General features: G+C 44.5%; 1 long non-coding RNA gene across 1 annotated transcript; it reads left to right on the forward strand.

Annotated features, from left to right (window-relative positions):
- Nucleotides 1-14840: 14840 nt before the first annotated feature.
- LOC146172371 (uncharacterized) lies at nucleotides 14841-20657 on the forward strand. The gene is made up of 3 exons (XR_014702546.1): nucleotides 14841-15048; nucleotides 17755-17819; nucleotides 18693-20657. It is a non-coding gene; the product is annotated as an uncharacterized LOC146172371 (long non-coding RNA).
- The last annotated feature ends 747 nt before the right edge of the window (nucleotides 20658-21404 follow it).

Consider the following 21404-nt stretch of genomic DNA (forward strand, 5'->3'; position numbering starts at 1 on the left):
GCAGAAAGGAAAATGTGGGAGGAAAGAATGCAAGGAAAATCAGCATTGGGTATGTATAGAACTCGAAAACAGGATATAAAGAAAGAAAGTTTATTCGACAACTCACGAGGGAGCTCATTGCTGTTTGAGGCTAGGACAGGGGCCCTCAGAACAAAAACGTACAGAAAAAAATTTCAGGAAGTAGATATATTATGCGCGGCGTGCGGAACTGAGGAGGAAACAACGGAACATGTTGTTCTAAGGTGCCAAAAACTTCGTCCTGCCCTTCCCGCGGAAAAAGCGGCAGATCTGGAGAGAGCGCTGGGATTTGCTGGGGAAGATGGACGAATGGATGAGGAACGCGTTCTGATAACAAAAGAGAGGTTAGAGGATTGGTGGAAAAAGTCAAGAGAATAAAGAGAGGAAAAAAAGGGAGGGGGGCAGATACGGGCGAATTAGAAGCAAAAAATGGGGAAGAGATAAATATATTTCTTTTAATTTTTTGGCTAGGCGGCGCAAGCTGCCGCCCGATTCAAAGGGCAGAGCCACTATCATCCATCCATCCACCCAGCCAGTTCGCTCGTTGCTTGCATATGGCCGCCCTCATCGGCCGCCTCCATGGGGTATACGCCCGTGTAATATTCTGCGGTTAAGTACGCGAAGCGACTAATTTCAAAGCTGTTTTTCGGCAAGTATGTGACAGTGGTTTGTTGCGAAAGGTTTGTTGTCTCTTCATATTTTGTGCCATGCTGTGCATCGGGAAAGTCGATCCGATGCTAGGAGGAGAGCAGTGATGTGTGTGTGAAAGATATTCCACCGTGATCGCGATGAGACTATTTCAAAGCTGTTATTCGGCAAGTGAGTGGCTGTGATTTGTTGCGAAAGGTTTGTTGCCTCTTCATATTTTGTACCACGCTGTGCATCGTGAAAGTCTTGATCCGATGCCAGGAGGAGAGCAGTGATTTGTGTGAAAGATCTTCCACCGTGATCGCGATGAGGCTAATTTCAAAGCTGTTATTCGGCAAGTGAGTGACTGTGATTTGTTGCGAAAGGTTTGTTGCCTCTTCATATTTTGTACCATGCTGTGCATCGAGAAAGTCTTGATCCGATGCCAGGAGGAGAGCAGTGATATGTGTAAAAGATCGCTTGCCAAAAATAAAACTGGCTCTGGGTAACGACGCTAGAGTATCGTTTTTCCTAGAAGCAAGATGTTTGTTTGGTGAGTTATGCTTATGGGGAGATATGTTTATCACAGGAGGTTGCAAGATCGTAGCCATCTTTTTAAGCTGGCTCGGGAACTGAAATGTTGATTTTGTACATTACTTACGAATAAGTACACGCCAGTGGAGATTTGTTGCACGACATGCTAACTGCAACAATTTATTTTGACATTGCGCAAATTTAAATAACGTCTATAAGTTCAATCAAGCTATAGAGTGAAGCCCGAAGCCATCCAAATGCATATCAGCGCTGCCGTCACATGTTTGCTTCCAAATACTTCACCTCACAATCTGCAATTGCAACCGAAGGATCGGTTTTGTTCACTGTATATATGTCACCTTTCAGCCATTAAAATTAAGTTTTGAGTTTGCGCACGTCCTGTCCACCACTTCATTTGTCCGTGTGTTTTTTAGCGCAGTACCCCCCTTCGTGGAAAAGATAAAACTTGGTAAATATGTTTGTCATCATCTGGATGATCAGGAGTCTTAGGTGTAGTCTTTCTGAAACATCCTTTTTGGTTGTTGTTACATGGTTCTTGCTAACCTCATTGAAAGGCCACATTATTTCTGGTATTGCTGAAGGCCAGCTGTTGCACAGAATTGTGTAAACAAGACTGGGAAATTTGGTGTGTCAAATCTTTCACTTTGACCAATTTGGTCAAGCCTTCCTTTTCATATTTATTAGTGTCGTATGAGGTGTTCATATAAGTGTGTCATGCTGTCCAGAAAGTCAGAACAATATTGCCAACATTTGTCAATTAGAAAAATGGAGCATATTTCTGTGTTTTGTCTTTGGTTTCCTTGGTGCTTGCATCATTCACTTTGTTGTGTCATCATGCTGAAAACAGTTCTTGGTAGCCACTTCTTTCAAGATCTCTCTTCACCACTTTCAATTAATTACCAAAGCTTCCCAGATTGCAGTAGCTATTTCTTGCAAAGTGGCTAAATTACCTGTGCCACTGGTTCACTGTGAACTGCTGAGAGAATAGATAAAAATTCTCTTCCAGTGTGCATTTGTTTCAGAAGACAAAAAAATAAGCAGTGAGAACCACATTTTAAGAGAACACCTAAAATAGATTATTGCCATCCACCTTCTTTATTCTTTGTCTGCACAGGATGCAGAAATGCCCTACTCGCAGTTGTTCTTCAGGAGAAATCAGATGTTTGAAAACCTTGCGATGCTTTTGTGTAGAATGCAGAAGCAATTGTCGGCATACCTCAAGAGCGCTATTAGTTGTGGCATAAACAAGCCCAAAGGTTTGATTTTAGTAGTCTCCATTATCAAGTGGACAGCTCTGACTAAATTTGATAGTTGCATTGCAATTCCAATAATTTTCTTGTGTACAGTACTTTAGTAAATGCAGTATATTTTGGCCATGCAGAAGCAAAGGAGCTCATTGGTCATACTGATAGGTATCATACTGATCTTTGCAGGTGTCCACAGCAAGGTGTTTGAAAAGAGTCATGAACAAATATATTGCCTTGATAGCTCAGTGGTTATGGCGCTCGACTGCTGTACCCAAGGATTGAATCTGGCTGAGGAGGCTGCTTTTCAACGAAGGCAAAAGGCAAGGCACCTGTGTGCTGTGCTATGTCGGTGCACATTAAAGAACCCCAGGTGGTCAAACTTTCTGGAGTCCTCCACTACGGCGTCCCTCATAGCCTGAGTTGCTTTGGGACGTTAAACCCCACAAACCAAACCATCATCTAGATCGCAGAGAAGCTCGGGCCGCGTCACTTCAACAGCGGTATGCTGGCCGACTTGACATACTTTACACAGATGCGGCAGACCATCCTACTCGGACTGCTGCAACAGTGGTTGCCACAGATGAGAACATGGCTCTTCATGCCTCCTGTTCCGTACGCACTTCACATATCTCTACAGCGCAGGAAGTAGCTATTGCTCTCCACTCCTAAAGCTAAAGTAGTCATAAGTGACTCACAGTGCGCCATTCTTATTTTTACTCATAGCTGTATTTCAGCCGTACCATTTCGCGTACTCATATCAAATCCTCCTAAACACTTGACCCTCCTGATATGGGCTCCAGCCCACATAGGTCTCAAGCGTAAGCACATGAGCTAGCTGCAGGGCCACTTTCCGAGCAGCTTATCATCCTGCCCCCAACATGCCCGCCTTGGTTAGGAAGGACACCATAATCACTTCACGTGACCTGCTCCAACACTATTGTCTTTCTCGGTAACTCTATCCAGGTCCACACCAAGAACTTACAAAGACAAAGGCCGTCATATAGCGCCAACTCCAGACGGACACTTTCCCCAATCCTAAAAAGTTCATAATATTGCTACAAAGATGACGAAGCGGGCAGTGGCGCGGGGCGGAGCGCTCGCGCCAGGCCCGCTGGCCATAAAAGCATATTTCATCGTCATGTCATCACGTCGTTCTGTGTCGCCGTGTTCCATCGCTTGTCATGCCACCACGTAACAATATATTTCCTGAACAGTATATGCCGATGTGTAAACACTGCAGTATCCCAGCAGACCTTCATATGGTCTGGACTTGTCCACGACAACACACGCCAACACCCACACAGCATACCTGGGAGGCTCGTCTACTCAGCTCTACCCTGGACGACCAACAAGCGCTCATCGGTCTTGCTCTAGTGGCTGCCAGATTCCAAGGAGTCTTGGCCGACCCCTAGATCTTGGCCTTTGGCCCCTTGACTGTTTTAATAAATGTTTACCAACCAACCAACCCAGCTGTTGGCAATTGACGTGCATGTAGTTTTGCACACACAAAGCTGAAGGCCGAAGCCTAATGAGAGAAAGTATCCAAGATTGATAGGAGGGCACCCTCTTGAGTGAGAAGATCTTGGTGAGGGCTCCACACCGTGATGTCAATAGCATATAGCAAAACAATTGCAGGGATGCTGTGTACACACTATGCTGGGGGGTTGAAAGCAGTATTAAATAAAGTCGGTGACAATACTGACACCTGGGGCACTACTGAATGTCACTATGTATTTCAGTGTGTGTAATGAGTAAGTGAGATATTTCAGAGGCCTTACCAGTATTTGCAAAAAGGCATACCTCTTACCTAAGTTTCACATGCAGCCTTTTAAACAAGAGGGCAATATAAATGAATAGAGGAGAAGCAGTTACCGAGTTGTGTTAGTCACCATTGAGAAAATTCTTGTCGAACTCGGTGCAGTTTTGAAGCTGTCACATTATCACCTTCGAGCGAACTAGAGGTTAATCTGGCCTAGCTAGAACATGTTACCTTAAATAAGTCTTCATGTGTAATCAAAAGTGAGTATTGACACTTTCAGACTTGCTGAGCGACTTAGGGAAATAGTAGCTCTACTAGTATGTTAACAGTTCAAAAGACATGCCACAAGGCCTGTTTTGACACATTATGCTTGCTTATACAATGCATAATTGCTGTAGGGATGCCAAAAAAACTTATTTACAAATCTAGAAATATACACTTAACAAGATCACACACATTGCTCGGACATCTGAACATTTGCACACCGCACGCACACTTCCATTGCTCGTCGACTGCTTGTCCACACACTCTGTCCTCGGTCTCTCCCAGCACTCTGCATGGCTGCGCATCAAATGAAGGCACCAGAAATGAATGAAACGTACGCAAGAAAATCGCAACCACGCACACAGAGTTGCACATATGTGTCGTAGACTGTGTGCAGGTGTGTGCGCCCAGCATGAGAAAACGATCATCATGTTAGTGGATATGGGATACTCACCAGAAGACCAGTTGCCAAAGCGTCTCTCTGACAGAGGCCGACACAAAAGAAAGTCACACAACAGCTGGAAGGAGTCGGTTGACATAGAAAGAAAGGTGCAAACAAAAAAGGTGCTCGCTTGCAATAGGTACCACATTGTTGTGCTGATACACTGTCTTGTATATGCATTTGGCAAGCAGCACGTGGGAGAATTTTCTTCTTTCCAAAGGCCACGCAATGCTGGAATCTGTTGAGCTAAAAATTTTAGCACATGGTTAGAAGTTGAAATGAACTAGCCGATGCTTTCAGTAGTTCCTTTGTATCCCAATTAAGAGTATTTATTTTTCTGATTTTCTTTGTAGTCTCGCATTACAAAATTGGTGCAAAGCTTTCTTGTCTCTACTGAGCCATACTGAAATTAAAAGCTACTTCTCTGTTTTTAAAAGGAAACTCGGGTGTATCTTTTAGCATTTTGAGTCTATAATTGCATCACATTACTTAGTGTCCCTAATTTCTGGTAAAAAAGAACATTCAAAGTAGAAGTACTTTAAGATAGCTGAAACCAGGAAACAAACCGAAAGTAGGTTTCAACCAACCTGTGACATCCTGGATACGGCCACAAGACCAGTTGTGTGTGTGCATCCTGATTAAGTTCGCAACTGGAAGTTACAGCTAAAGTCACTCTATGTCTAAAATTAAAATTTTGTCCTGCAGCAAACACAGAATGAATAATATGGCCTTGCATTCTGTAATGTCAAGCAGTTATCCGTAGAAACCTCACCAATTTAGGGCATGGAATGGGAATAATAAATTTGTCCTCCTGCAACAAGACATCGGGCCATGAAATTTGGTACAAATGAGCAGAAAGCTGAGAACATACAGTTACAAAGTTCCAGGAAAATCTGAGGAAGTCTAAAAAATACCACAGTTGCACTTGAAAAGAGCACCACATGGGACATTGTCTTCAAAATTCAGCCTATCACATTTTTGTACATCTCATTTGCCCCATTTTGGAACATATTTTTTGCTTTCTGAACGGATGTACTTTTCTGAAAGACTATGCAAACTGCTGGAGCATTAGCAGGTTTTAAAAGCGATAAAAAAATCAATGCACTAGCTGCCAGTCTATATCAATTTCATATTATTTTTTAAAAACTCCTGCATAAACTGCTGCAAAAACATTCTTACCTTTTGTAATAAACACCTATTATTGTCTCGCCCTCAGCATGGTATTAGAAAAAAAAAATGGATATTAACGCTCCACTAGAAACACCGTAAATGCTCTCAATTGGTTAAATACCAGTCATGGGCAGTATTGAAGATACATGTATCTTTGATACTATCTTTAGATACATTTTGTGTATCGGTATCAGGTATCGAGTGTTGAAAATGAAAGTATCTGAGTATTGGTATTGAGAATACATTTTTGGTGTATCGTGTATTTTAATGATACTCGATACTCCGCAAAATAGCGAAACCACTGTGTGCCAGACATTTGGTTGACGGCGCTCACTCAGGTGCTAGTACAAGCCGGGAGGCATCTGCTTGCAGTGCATACTGAATTCCCTCCTGCTAGAAGTTTCTTTCAAATGCCCAGTCTCCTTAGCTTCCATCTATCCATATTTCCTTTCTTTAAAACTGAAGGAGCCAATTGCAAGTAGGCGCTCATGAGGTTGTTTACTTGTGAGCACCGAGTGCGTACCACGAAGCCCCTAAGCCGTTAACAGACGCGCAGAAACAAAGAACAAAATAAACAGCTAAAACACAAACAGGGAGTAGGGACCATGTGCACTTCATCCCTAGCTGCTCTCCCACCCTTTAAAATCCGCCTCCTTGTCCGTCTCTGAGGCATGTGATTCTTGTCAAGCAGCGTGCTCAGAGCGCTGACGAACGCAGTAACTTATGCACTACCATAGCTCTTCAGACCCTTGAGGTTCCCATGTTGGCTTTGTTTGGCGGCAAGAACATGAGCGTCTAAGGCCTCATTTGGGCACGATGCAGTTGCCAATCTTGTCATTTACAGCGTTTGATTTGAAACAAACATCTTTCTTTCACTAGGCTTTTTCTGTAAAAAAACTATTACGTCTAAAATATTAAGAAATACACAACGTAAAAGCTATGTAACTGCACTTTTCCAGCACATAAATTTGAATAACAAATACATGGTGAATTTTTTTTGCCAAAAACATTTCAGCGAAATGTGAATAAATCTTGTGAAGATACCCTTGTTTCATAAAGCAATAAACTGTTAAAATGTTTTTGAAATATGCGAATTGATTGACGTCATATTATCCACTCTCTCTTAAAAAGAACGTTTTCTTTTATATAACCCAGACGTCTTGACTTTGTTAACTACCTTCAAGATAATTGAGTCGACGCGGCTATACTTCACTCTTATCTTCTGGTAAAGGGCCCCTTCATCAAATGTAACAGTGCAACGTGCTCGATTAATTATATAGAGATGCTTATCTTGCTCACCTCGTTTACAGAACGCCCATATGGCGCAGCTATTTCGGAAAACGTTCAGCCATTTTATTTTTGTTATCCTCTAGCTTTTAACGCAGAATGCGAGCTTCAAAAGTCTCCTATTGCACTAATATCAAAATGCCTGCAGTGCACAGGAATTAACGAAGACTGAAATCTGACATGATCTGACGGTTTTCAGATAAAGTGCAAGTTTCCACCTTGTTTTTAGGTCTAAGTGGCTCTACTTCCACGTAGATGTTACATAAAAGTCCATGTATTTACAGGAAGGTGTATCCTAATTTGGAGGCAAATTTGTCACTGGAGCAGTTAAAACAAAAGTAACTCGCACTGAGCATTCTGCATAGACATGGCTTGTAATAGCTTTGTCACTGGATCCGTATAACTTAGTTGAGATTTGAAGCCAACCTTCTACACCATCTGCCACTGATGCCCCAATTGCTTCTCACATCCCTGAAGCGGATAATCCGTACAGCTTGAGAGCTTAGAAAGCAGCATGATAGTATGAAATTTGTAAGGATAAATGTGTGCAATACACTTTTCAAAGAATTAATGCCACTTTTTTCTGATCTTTGCTTTTTGACTGTAAAAAAGCAAGTCCACTTACTACAAACTTCGGATACAAGCAAAATCCACGTGACCGTCAGGTTTATTATAAGTGAGCTTAACTGCATTCAAAGCCTCATTTGGCTGCTAGCTCTTATGATGATGTACAAGTTATCAGATTGTGCAAGGAATTTGCCTCAAGAGCCACCAGTTAGCTGTGGTAGCTGAGCCCAGTTTAATCTTCGTCACATGAAGCATAGAAAAATTTGCTGCCTATTCATTTGTTGCCCTACCAACTTTTGGGATAGGCAGGCCTACGAGTTGGAGCAAAAGACGCAAAAGTAGCACTTGATTACAAGTTTCCAACATTATCTTGACTCCTGCAGCTGTTGAAACAGAAGCAGGATGAGATTACCAGTTTAACTATAATTCTTGTATTTAAACATATGAACAGATGGGACAAAATTTTCTGTCCCTACTCATTTAAATATTCCATCTTGCTGCTAGTCTGCTTCAAGCTTGAAGAAAAGCATTTGGTTCAGACTGCATGTAAATAAATGTTAACAGTTTGCACTGACAGGATTTCTGCAGGCAGTTGCAAGCCTGCCGAGTACTATATATCTTGCATAAAAGAGTGCTAAGACCTGAGAAATGTTTTAATAGAACTCCAGCTCAAACACTTCCTTGTTGGTTGATATGGTACTGTACTTGGCACATAAGAAGTGATTGTGTTGTACCGGTAAGGGGCACTGCCATTGTTGTAATAAAAGGGGCCGAATGGCACCTTTTAAGGATGCAAATGTATTGATGCCTAGAAAGTGCAGATAATCACTTTGTGCAAGCATGTGTTTTTGCTCCACAGTGGATGTGCATTATCACCGAAATATTGTCCTTAGACAAGCATGATTAATGCTTACATGGTGAAGGCTTGTTGACTGTGGCTCACAGTGCTGTTTATTTTCTTTTACAGCCAAAGTTGTATTTCAAGCAGCAGACAGCTGCCTTTCAGGGACAATTTCATCACCACTAGATGTGTCTGCAGTAGTAAATCTGTACCGAATAAATACCTTTTCAAAGATACAGTGCTGCTGGATGATCTTTTATTGTTTTGTTTTTGCATAACTCATGCTGCCAGTGTCTTACAATGCTCAGTCCTTGTCCCTTGGAGAACCACAAAAGCTTCTTTTACAAGCGATCTCGATTTTCTCGATGCACAGCATGGTACAAAATATGAAGAGTCAACAAACCTTTCGCAACAAATCACAGTCACTCACTTGCCGAATAACAGCTTTGAAATTAGTCGCATCGCGATCACGGTGGAAGATCTTTCACACACTTCACTGCTCTCCTCCTGGCACCGGATAAAGACTTTCTCGATGCACAGCATGGTACAAAATATGAAGAGGCAACAAACCTTTCGAAACAAATCACAGTCACTCACTTGCCGAATAACAGCTTTGAAATTAGTCGCTTCGCGTACTTAACCGCAGAATATTACACGGGCGTATACTCCATGCAGGCGGCCAATGCGGGCGGCCATATGCAAGCAACGAGCGAACTGGCCGGATGGATGGATGGATGGATGGATGATAGTGGCTCTGCCCTTTGAATCGGGCGGCAGCTTGCGCCGCCTAGCCAAAAAATTAAAAGAAATATATTTATCTCCTCCCCATTTTTTGCTTCTAATTCGCCCGTATCTGCCCCCCTCCCTTTTTTCCTCTCTTTCTTCTCTTGACTTTTTCCACCAATCCTCTAACCTCTCTTTTGTTATCAGAATGCGTTCCTCATCCATTCGTCCATCTTCCCCAGCAAATCCCAGCGCTCTCTCCAGATCTGCCGCTTTTTCCGCGGGAAGGGCAGGACGAAGTTTTTGGCACCTAACAACATGTTCCGTTGTTTCCTCCTCAGTTCCGCACGCCGCGCATAATATATCTACTTCCTGAAATTTTTTCCTGTACGTTTTTGTTCTGAGGGCCCCTGTCCTAGCCTCAAACAGCAATGAGCTCCCTCGTGAGTTGTCGAATAAACTTTCTTTCTTTATATCCTGTTTTCGAGTTCTATACATACCCAATGCTGATTTTCCTTGCATTCTTTCCTCCCACATTTTCCTTTCTGCCTCCTTTACCTGCTTTTCAATGCTGCTGTTTTGCTGCGGTGTATCTCCAAAGGTACTTAAATCTGAGCTTTCGGGTTCTGTTAGTCCATTTCGTATTCAGGCTTTTCATGAAGAGGTGCTTGTACATTTTTCGTGCCCACCTTGATTCCTCCATTTCGGTTAGTCTCTGATCATATTTTAGTTTGCTAATTGCCTCTCTAACCTCAAATGATGCCCAGCCCATATCTCCCTGGACTCCTTCATTAGGTGTGTTGCCATGTGCTCCCAATGCCAATCTACCTACCTTTCTCTGTCTGATTTCAAGGCCTGACTGTACTTCTGATTTCATGCACAGGACTGCATTTCCAAAAGTGAGTCCTGGTACCATAACACCCTTCCATACCCCTCTAACAACCTCATACCTGTTATAATTCCAGAGGGCCCTGTGTTTCATAATATCCGAACTCCTTTTCCCTTTGTCTATCGTAATTCCTTCATGCTTTTCTAGGTAATTTTTTCCTTCGTTGATCCATGTGCTCCCAATGCCAATCTACCTACCTTTCTCTGTCTGATTTCAAGGCCTGACTGTACTTCTGATTTCATGCACAGGACTGCATTTCCAAAAGTGAGTCCTGGTACCATAACACCCTTCCATACCCCTCTAACAACCTCATACCTGTTATAATTCCAGAGGGCCCTGTGTTTCATAATATCCGAACTCCTTTTCCCTTTGTCTATCGTAATTCCTTCATGCTTTTCTAGGTAATTTTTTCCTTTGTTGATCCATATGCCCAGGTATTTATAGCTCTCCACATGTTCAACCTTGGTGCCTTGTATTTCCAGCACGTCCCCCCTTTCATCATTAAATACCATTATTCCTGATTTTTCACTGCTAAATTGCAGTCCCAGCTTTTCGCCCTCTTCTCCACAGATCTTAAGCAGCTCCTGCAACCCATCCCTCTTATCTGCCAGCAGTGCAATGTCATCTGCGTACATCAATCCTGGTAGAACTTGTGTTACTTTTTGTCCTCCCTGCATATAGCTTGCATCGAATCCCTTATTACTTTCCTCCAGGCGCCTTTCCATTTGGCTCATGTATATCATGAAAAGCAGCGGTGACAGTGGGCACCCTTGCCTAAGCCCCCTTTTTATTTTTGCTGGTTTTGTTGTTTCCGTCTCCCATACTATCACTGCCTCATTATCTGCATACACTTCTTGTATGAACTGAACCAGGTTTTTATTCAGGCCATATTCCTTCAACTGGCCCCACAGTTTTTTCTGATCTACACTGTCGTATGCCCCTTTAATATCTAAAAACGCTATCCATAATGGTCTCTGACTTGCAGCTGCTGTTTCTATACACTGGGTAACCACAAATAAATTATCCTCTAGTCTTCTGTCCTTGCGGAAACCATTTTGTAGTTCTCCGAGGATATTCCCTCCTTCTGCCCATTCCTCCATCATTACTTTTACTAACTGCATTGCTACCCTGTATATAACTGATGTAACTGTGATTGGCCGATAGGACTTTATGTTATCTCTGCTTCCCTTGCCTTTGTATATTAGTCTCATCCTGCTTAATTTCCAATCTTTTGGTACTTGACCGCCCTTTATTGTTTGTTCAATCAACTGTCGCAATTTTACTTTGCTTTTTTGTCCTAATCTGGTAATCAATCCCATGGGTATGCTATCTGGTCCTGACGCTGTTCCCAAGGGGACCTTCCGTTCTATTCTTTCCCATTCTCTTGCTGTCATCTCCTTGTATTCTTGCTCCTCGTCCCTGTGGTCCTCATTATTCTCCATTTCTTCTGCGGCATTCACTTCCAGACTGGCAAAGGCTGTTTCTATTGTGCGCCTAACATATTCCTGTGCTTCCTCTCCCTCCACTCTTTTTCCTTCCTGTGTGGTCAGTGAGTGTTGGACCCCTTCCGTCTTTTTTGCTTGTAGCCTTATGTGGTTCCAAAACCTATTTGCAGCGTTTTTATCTTTTTTACTTATGTCCATCATCCACTGGACCCCAGCTTTTCCTATTTTGATTTGGATTAAGGTTGACGCCTCCCTTTTTCTCTCAAGGTACTCCTCCCATTTGGATTCTACTTCCCTTGGTGTGGCTCCCCTCTTCTTTGCTAATCTGTGCTCTCTGGATGCCTCTTGACGCCTCGTTATGGCTGCTTTAACTTCAGCATCCCACCAGCTTTTTAGTTTATATTTTCTCTTTCCTCTTCTAATCTTGCCCTTTTTTAGCTCTCTTTTAAATACTTCTACTAGGTCATCGTATGTCCATTCTCTATTTGGTTGTTGGTTTACTATGTCTTCAATGCGTTTTGACCCTTTTTCCAACTGCCTATCATTGAGTTTCTGGTTGCTTTCACATACCTGCATTTTTGTTGCGGCCGCTGTCCCGCCAAATTGGAGTTTAATTCTTTTGTGATCGCTTCCTAAGCTCTTCGCCCCTTCTTCATCAATTTCCATACCTACTAACCTGTCATACAGCTTGTGGGACATCAGACAATAGTCGATTGTGGAATGAGAGTTATTTCTTTCCCATGTTATTTTTCCCTCACACTTTATTTCTGAATTAACTATTGTGAGATCCTGGGTTTCACAAAACGTTCCTAACATTTTACCTGTCGTATCGGTAGCTCCATCAAAAAATTCCATATGGGCATTCATATCCCCTAAGATTATCACTTCCTTATTCTGGCCAAATTCCTCTATGTCTTTAGCTAAACATCTGAAATGTTCTGAATTTTCCTCATTCGAGTCATTTCCTGTTTTTAGGTAAACAAACCCTAGTATTGTATCTAGGTTTCCCACTCTACCCTGGAGCCATATATGTTCTCTGCAGATTTCTGTTATCCTTTTCCAATCTTGGCCTTTGATTAGCGGCCCCAGGCCACCTCCTTTTCGGTCCTTCCCTTTTCTATTGCACCCCAGCCATGAGTATCCTTCAATGTGTGGAGGTTCTTCACTGTCTCTAAGGTGGGTTTCTGCTACACCATATACTAAAAAATTTCCAGTTTGCAGCTGCTCCTGAATTTCATCCCATTTAATTCTACTTCTACCCCCTTGCATATTAATGAAAACCAAATTTACGGGTTGTTTCTTTTTCCTCCTCCGTGCCTTCGTCCTGCCCTTCCTCCCTCCATCTTTGTCTCCTACTTCTCGGTATGCAGGGGCAATCTGCTCGCCTGTAAAAAAGCTAGCGCCCTTCGCCCCATCCGCAGCCCAAGCTGCCATCCCGCTGGTGCGGTGTAATGGATGCCATCAGGCGTGAAGGGGGGGTAGTTCCTATCCCCATGTATCACCCTGTTCACATCCATGACATCGCACCTGAGGGCCTTCCCTACCTCCCAGATCATCTCATTAGCCCTAGTACTTGGTGGGCTACATACGGGCCCTGTCCCTTGATTGCCGGCACTGTGCACAGCACTATGTGCACATTCTCAGCTGTAGCCCGTAGCTTCGCCATCCCTGTTCTTATCTGCCTGCCTAGGTTTTGTCCCCTGTTTTTCAGCACGTCATTTACTCCGGCATGGATGACTACCAGATTGTCTCCTTCTCTATTTTCCCACAGCATATCCCTTGTCCTCTCCACTACCTGCCCAAAACACTCGCCCGGCCTGCTTTCCACTTGTACTTTCTCAGTAAACTTCACTGTCTTTAAGACTGCCTTTTTAATTCTCGTGACATTAGAGCTCCCTACCACCCATACCCTCTTGCTGCCGGCTCCTGTCTCTTCCCTGTCAGTGGTATCCAGTCCCTGCTGTCTCGACCCCTGTGTACCCTCTTCCCTCCGGTTGCCATCGGGGCTCGTGTCCCCCATAATCGCTACATTTTCCCTGCGCGCCCCCTGTGACGCGTCCGCCCCCCCCCCCCCCCCCCCCGTCGTCCAGGGTGGCATTACTGCCTGCATTCTTGTGGAGTGCCTTCCGTCCCTCTGCCTGTCTCCTTGTCCACTCTTCCACCTGATCTTCCAATCTGCTTGCCTTATCGCGTACCTCTCTCAACTCGCGCTGTAGGTTCTCCACCCTGACGCCCCACTCCTTCTCGACTCTTGTCTCAAACTCCGCCCTTCTCTTCCTTTCCTCCTGAAGCTCCTTCCTCATCCGTTCTACCTCCTTGGTCAGCTCCCCCTCTACTTTCTCCACCGCCGTGCATATTTTGCATTTCAAGCTGGCCTCCTCAGCTTCCATCATGCTCTCAAACCCTGTCTCGTCCAGGAAGCACCAGCGCTCACACGTTCCGCACTGGACGAGATCCCCAGGATCCCCACCCTTTGCTTTCCTGGCCGGCCGCCCCATAGCCTCAACTCTGCGACAGAATTCGCCTTGCTCAGAAAATTTTTCCGGACTAGGCCTAAATACTTTTTCCTAGCGCTGTTCTATGTTATTTAAGCGATTTAAGTCCTATATGTTTTCACTTCCCCGTCTCTGATCTTAAGCTAAATTATAATCTAAATTTGCCGCCACTATACGATTACATATAAAAACTGGTAAAAGAAAAGTACTCAGCTTCGGCTTCGGTCGTCCTTCGGCATGGCTGCTGCTCGTCCCCAATCAGTTCCAATGTTGTCATGACAACGCCGGATGTGACGTTCAAGACAACCAGCGCGACTAGCGGCCAGTGCGGCTATGTACGCTGAGAAGTAAATACGCGTCCGGTCCCTATAGCGGCGAAAAAAAAAAAAAGAATTGCATGCACCGCACACAGAGAGGTTCTCTTTTGCAGTTTCTCCCCCTCCTCTCCCCTTCTTGAGGTCACGTGGCCACGTGTCCAAAGGGCGGGAAAAGACTTCCCCGCGCGAGCTAAGATGTGCGGCGCCACTCAGTCGACGGCCAGCCTCCGTGTGGCCGCGATGCCTACTGCCTAATTTTATCGTCCGCTTTCATTTCGCGCAAATTCACTCTGTCTCAACCTCCTGCTGCAGTCAGCGTTTGAAAAGAACAGCCCACATATGCAGCTGATGATTGCAGCCACTCTGTACAGATTCTTCGTGCCGAAGTTCACCAAAACATGCGTAAGTACTTTTGCGGTTTGGTTACAGCGGTACTTTATACCTCTATAAGATGGTATACCTCTATCAGATGGTTTTTCATCTAATTTGACAGCTTACGACTGTATGCTTATGAGTATGTGTGAGATTATAAAGGTGCAAAGTTTAATGCGGTAACATGATCTTTCGGTCTTGATCAGAGGAGCTTTTTGCTCGATTCGATATTATACTGAACATAATAATGTATTGTTTTGGAGCATATGCTCATCTTGTTATATACTCCTTGCATCTTTCTTTTATATATATATATATATATATATATATATATATATATATATACCGTATTTACTCGCATAATGATCGCACTTTTTTTTTTTTAAATACTGACGCAAATTTCGGGGTGCGATCATTACGCGGGGTAAATTTTCAACAAAAAATTTTTGAGCACCGAAAACGCAAACAAGTTGCAGGTCAGACGTCTTAGAACATATATCTCGATTACAACCAAAAATAAAAGCTGAGTAAGGCTCACCTTCGCAATAAACACGCACATTAAGCATCACATGGAGTGCACAATGCCCATTTATTTTTTTTCGTCAGTACTCTAATCAAAGTCTGAATCCTCGCCATCCTCGCTTTCACTGCTGCACGACTCATCGGAAACGGCAGTGTCGTCGCTGGGAGCATCTTCACAATCCCACAGAAAGTCATCTTTCGTTCCATCCAAAGCGTTAGATATGCCTGTCTTCTTAAAACTCTTAGCCACTACCTCGTCGGGGATACTGCTCCACGCTTCTGTGATCCACGAGCACAGTATCTCCACGGATGGCCTTCTAATCTTTCCGCTCGGCGTCAAATCATGCTGGCCCATCGCCATCCACTCAGCATAAAGTCGTCGAACGTTGTCCTTGAACGATTTGTTCAAAGACACGTCGAGAGGCTGCAGCAGCGAAGTCAGGCCGCCAGGAATGACTGCAATGTCCGTGCGCAGCTCTTTCAGCTTGGCACGCACGCTGTCCACAAGGTGACCCCTAAAACTGTCCAAAACCAGAAGCGAGGGAAGCAGAAATGCTCCTGGTCTTCTTCCCCAAACAGTCTTGATCCAGTCGACCATCAGGTCTGCAGTCATCCACCCTTTCATGTGTGCACGTATATGGATGCCACGGGGAAAGTTTCCCTTCGGAATAGTCTTCCGTTTGAAGATCACGTATGGTGGCAGCTTCCGCCCGTCGGCATGACTGTGCATCGCTGTTTTTCTGCGCCAGACGTCTTCACGAGGACGCTCCGAGCACCCTTCTCGTTCACAGTTGTATTCCGGGGCATGTCGAACGTCAGTGGAGTTTCCAATCGGCGTTTCCAATTTGCGACATGAGGTAACCGCATTTTTCGCGAAGCCTAGTGACGAAGTGATGGATGTCTATCAATTTGCTTTCATACGCGGCTGGGAGCTGCTGGCACAACGACGTCCGCCGCCTCAGGGAAAGTCCATTCCGTCGCATAAAGCGAGTCGTCCAACCGGAGCTAGCGCGGAAATCCTTTGCGGCGATTTCCAGCTTCCTGGCAGTTGTGCGCGCCTGCGTCTGTATCATTTGTAATGACACTGCACAACCATCCTTGCGCAGGTCCCTCACGTATTCTAGGACCGCCTCCTCAACGCGAGGGAACTTGCCCGTTTTGGGTCCACGGAAAGCCCGCCGTGTCTTGTTCGTAGCCATCAGCTTCTCGCGCTGCTTCTTCCAATAGCGTATCCTCATTTCGTCCACGCCGAAATGCCTACCAGCAGCGCGGTTGCCATGCTCCAGTGCATAGTCGACAGCCTTGAGCTTGAACGCGGCGGCGTAACTGGCATACCGCCCCATGACTCGCACAAAAACACAAAGCACGCTACGACAAAATGGCGAACGCCGCAAACCTGACCTGAACTTGCAGAGAGCCGGCTCCGTGAACTGCGCATGCGCGCCCAGGACCAAAGTGGAAAGGAGGATATGTTGCTCTTTTGGACGGATGTGACGTCACATAGCTTTTAGTGCTTGTTTTTTTCTAGAAGTAAACCTCAAACCCATCGCTCACTGAGCCGCCCGAAGTATGGAAGGCTGGCGCGCTTTTCAGACAACGAGCATTTGCGCTTTGCGAGCCCTAGGCACCCTGCGTTGTCTTTCATGCGTCGGTCTGCTGCAGTTTCCGGGCCATCATCCCGGTAGATGCAAACTCGGTGATATGCGGATTCAGTTCGTGGATTATAGCCTTATATTCAAGGGCGCAGCCCTCGGTGCAGTCCTACTTGCAGCCTTCTGATTGCGGTGAGTCGTACATACATGCCCGCGAACTCTAAGTAAAGCATTTGTCGTCTTTCTGCCATCACCTTCCTTGCAGCTTCTTTAACGAGTTTCTGCACGGCAGCTCAAGCATGCGTTAGCCTCAATTATTGACGCGGCGTAATCGCGCGGCAGTCTCCGGGTGAGGAGACGAGGAGACTGCGTAATGGCGTCCACGATCTCGTTTCATTGCGCTTGGAACAACTTCCATACCTGCTGCTGTGCACCGATCGGTCGCCGGTTGCTGTTGTCTTCCGGATGCACTGGAGTATTGGGACATATGAGGCGACTAAAAGATAACGTAAAACTATTTCTGAGTTCGCTTATATTTGTTTGGGCAGTATAAGGCATTTTTGCGTGCGCCAGCGTGAACGCGCTGGTTTACAATCAGGAGGTTTTATTACCTTCTTCGCAGCTTCAACCGATGGAGCGGCTCGGCCCATAGAAAATGTCGGGCTTCTTTCGGAAAACTGTTGGAAGGTAAGTGGCACTCATCTGTACAGACCGTACGTGGTAATGCTTGCTAAAAGGGGGGCTGCTGGCCAGCTGAGAGATGGTTTAAACGTAAGTTGGCCCTGTGCGGAGTGAGCCTCGAAGTGCAACAAGCCTACTGCACAGCATGAAATGGCTACAAAAGTATGGTTATATACATGACCGAATTCATGTGCTTATTTGCTCAGACCTTCCACTGTCAAGTACTCACTTATTTCGGTGTATACAGAAATGAGGGTGACTTCATTACTCCTCAGCTAGCATAGCTTCATGCCTGTGACAATATCTGTCCTTTTACTGCCGAAATAACTGCATTGGTGGAACTCAATGAGCTTGTTTATATAGATTTAACACTTTGGATGCATGTTGCTACCGCAGAGTTCCCTAATATATATATATTTTGCCTGCTCCAACATAAATAGTTGGCAGTGCTTGGCTTCAAGCTGCTGCCTAGGCCATTGACAGCTTATTTGAAAGCAGAGCAATAATTAATCTGAGCTGGCATGTTTTGTGGGAGAGTGAGGCACCATTGCTAGTACCTCATAATCCTGTCATAAAGCTTGGCAGTTGCTGCTATAAGCGCTCTCCATTGCAGTTCCATGCAAGCCGCAGCATATTGGGCACTTACTGCACAAGTGATTTAACTTAGATTCTTTTTGTTGCTATTTCAGTGTTTTGTAAGTGTGCTAAATATTTGTATTTGTGCTAGCATTGACAGCCAGTCTCCTTACTACCTTTTTCCTTCTGCAGCAGGCACTCTCACTTGCTTTACTCAAACCAAATTCTACTGTGAGTGAGTTTGCTGAATTTATGCAAACTAAATGTAATTGCAACATTACTCTCGTTTATTTACATTTGCAGAGGCAAGGAATTCTTGGTGCCGACGAACGAGTTCCCTCCGCCAGTTCGATTACACCGCCACCTCGGTAGTGCAGTGAGCTGCGACTGATGTGACCAAATGGATATTCTCACTGCTTCCACAGGTTTAGAGCGTGTTCCCAGTTAAGTTTAAAACACCTTGCTTGCAATGTATTTAATCTTGTTGTATATTGTCACCCTTGCATTTGCTGATATGCTATTATTTGAAAATCATTCCGGGTGGTTTGAAACACATGATTTGCAGTGGGGGGAGGTGGGAAGCACAAATGTGTGACTGCAATTTTTTGCCAGTCTAGCTTCTAGCCTTGCGAATTAAAGTAACAGATTAATACCTGAACAGGCCTGACATTTATTGGAGAGTTTGTCATATAGAAGAAAACTTGATCCCTTGTGGATGTACACAGCTGTGGTTCTCCGAGAAAAAATTATCCGTGTGTGATGGTGTCTAAAACATGGCATTGTCTTAGGTAACTTGGCATGGAATCGGCCACTTCTTCTACTCTCTTGACAGCATCTATTGTACTATGTGCTAGGTGACATGCCTTCAGGGATAAGGGTAGATGGAGAATACCTCAGTAATCTGCAATTTGCTGATGACATTGCCCTGAAGCAGTCACAGCAGCAGCTGAAGCAGTCAGGATGACGGGCAGTAATGTGAGCAGGTTGTACGTCATGCTGGTCATGGAGGAAGTAAAAAAGCCTTAGAAGCAATGCAAAGGGGGAAATCGGCTGGTATGGGTAGGCAACTGCAGATCTTTGAAGAGTGGTAGGGAGATTGTGCTAGAAAAACTGCTTGCTTTTTCTCGTAGTGCGTAGTGCCTCACGACCTCAAGCGTATTGAAATCTTGGAAGGATCCTAACAGTACCATAATCTATAAGAAAGGGGCTGTCAAGCACTTGCAAACTTAAACTGATCGGGTTACTGTCCATTGCCTACAAGATAATAGAATTGGGAAAATCTTGGACTTTCTATCAGCTGAAGGAGCAGCTGGCTTTCGTAAGGGCTGCCATGTTTTTTAATGTGTCTGCCCTGCCGCTGTTGTGTGCTGGATTGTAGCCTACATCCACATTGGATAGGAGGCTGTGCAAACAAACTGCTCTTTACAGAAGGGACATAATTTGAACTGCCCATATCATACAATGCAGCAGCAGTAGTGAAAAGTGCTCCACAAGAAGTGACTTATTGTAGAATGGTTGCTTTATTGCGGTAGCATAAAAGGCGTCACCCTTGAGAAAAATCACAACCATGCCTTTGGCAGGTGACATGGCCATGCACTGATTGGTTGTCTGGTTCTGCGATGTCATGAGGCCACATGATATGGCCGAACTGGCTGGAGCTCATATTGTGGAAAAGCGCAAAAGAGACAAAGGATCGAGAAAAGAGAGGACGACGCTATCTGGAGCTGCTAACTCAGGCAGTTCCTTTGAGGTGAGAGGGTGAGGTGGAATAGAACCCTCCGAGACCCTTGGATCTAGTATCAGACATGCTACTCCACATTCGTACAGCTTGGTTAAAACAGAGCTTTATACCCATGTTGGGTGGTCTTGGGCACAATGTGGTAGATTATGGTTGTATGCTGATGATTATGTGTGAGATAATACCGGCACAAATTAAGGGATTAGGGCTTATACCTTTCAGGACCGCTTTAAGCCAATCGTTCATATATGAATGATGGTTCTCACACACTGGCAGACGTAAATTTTCGTGTTTGGAACATGTAGCCCCATTTAGGCAGATAGTATGACAAAAGTAATTATAGTAACTAGTTCACAGGGATGGAAAGGCACAGAATCTGTCACTTGTTTCTGTGGGCACCTGAACTGTGTCGTAAGGGAAGGGAGGAGGGAGTCAAAGTGGAAAGACAGAAATGGGTGCTGTAGTGGAGGTCTGTGGAGTAATTTTGACCACCTAGGGATCTTTAACGCGCGCTGACATCACATAGCACACGGGTGCTACTTCGTTTACATCGAAAGCAGCCGCCAGCGGTCGGGTTCGGACATGGGTACTCCGGCACAGTAATCTAACATCTTAACCACTGCACTACCGCAGTGGGGCTATTGTGACAACCATAGTTTCTGTTTGTGTGCAGCTTGTTTATTTTTTTATTTTATTTTTTGTTCTTTCTGGCACAGTGTGACATTTAAAAAATTATTCGAAATAAAGAGGTCTTTGGCGCCATTCACACGATTCTGCTGCTTCTACTATAGTTTTCTTTTTGTGAGAGCAGTAGCGAAGTCTCTTGAAGACAATTTTACTAGCTCTCAGTTCAGCTCAGATGATGAATCAGTCAAATGCCAGCCTCGAACTTCAGCTAGTGGCCAAGAAAAGCTTAGTTTCAATCTCTGATCACTCTTGGTCAGTTACACGTGCTCATTTTGTGTTCCCACTGTTCTGTTTCCATTCGCTGGGTTTCAGCAGCAATGAAAGCTTGGTACTACTTGATATGACTTCTCCAGAACTTCAAGTGTGGAACTTTTTCAAGCAAATCGAGTGGAGTTTGAACACCGAGCTCCTATTGCAGATTTTCAAATTTGATGGCAAACTCTCCCACCTTCTGGAAAACGTCACCAAATAATCCAGTCATAAATCCTGAAAGGTTTGCAAATGCCACTGCTATAAACAGTAAAATGAGTAGCGGAAGGCCGAGCTTAAAAATGGGTCTTTTCAGCAACTTAGCTATATTTCTGAGAGAA

The sequence above is a fragment of the Amblyomma maculatum genome, unplaced genomic scaffold (assembly GCF_055883805.1).
Source record: "Amblyomma maculatum isolate TAMU_Amacu unplaced genomic scaffold, ASM5588380v1 scaffold_13, whole genome shotgun sequence".
NCBI lineage: Eukaryota > Metazoa > Arthropoda > Arachnida > Ixodida > Ixodidae > Amblyomma > Amblyomma maculatum.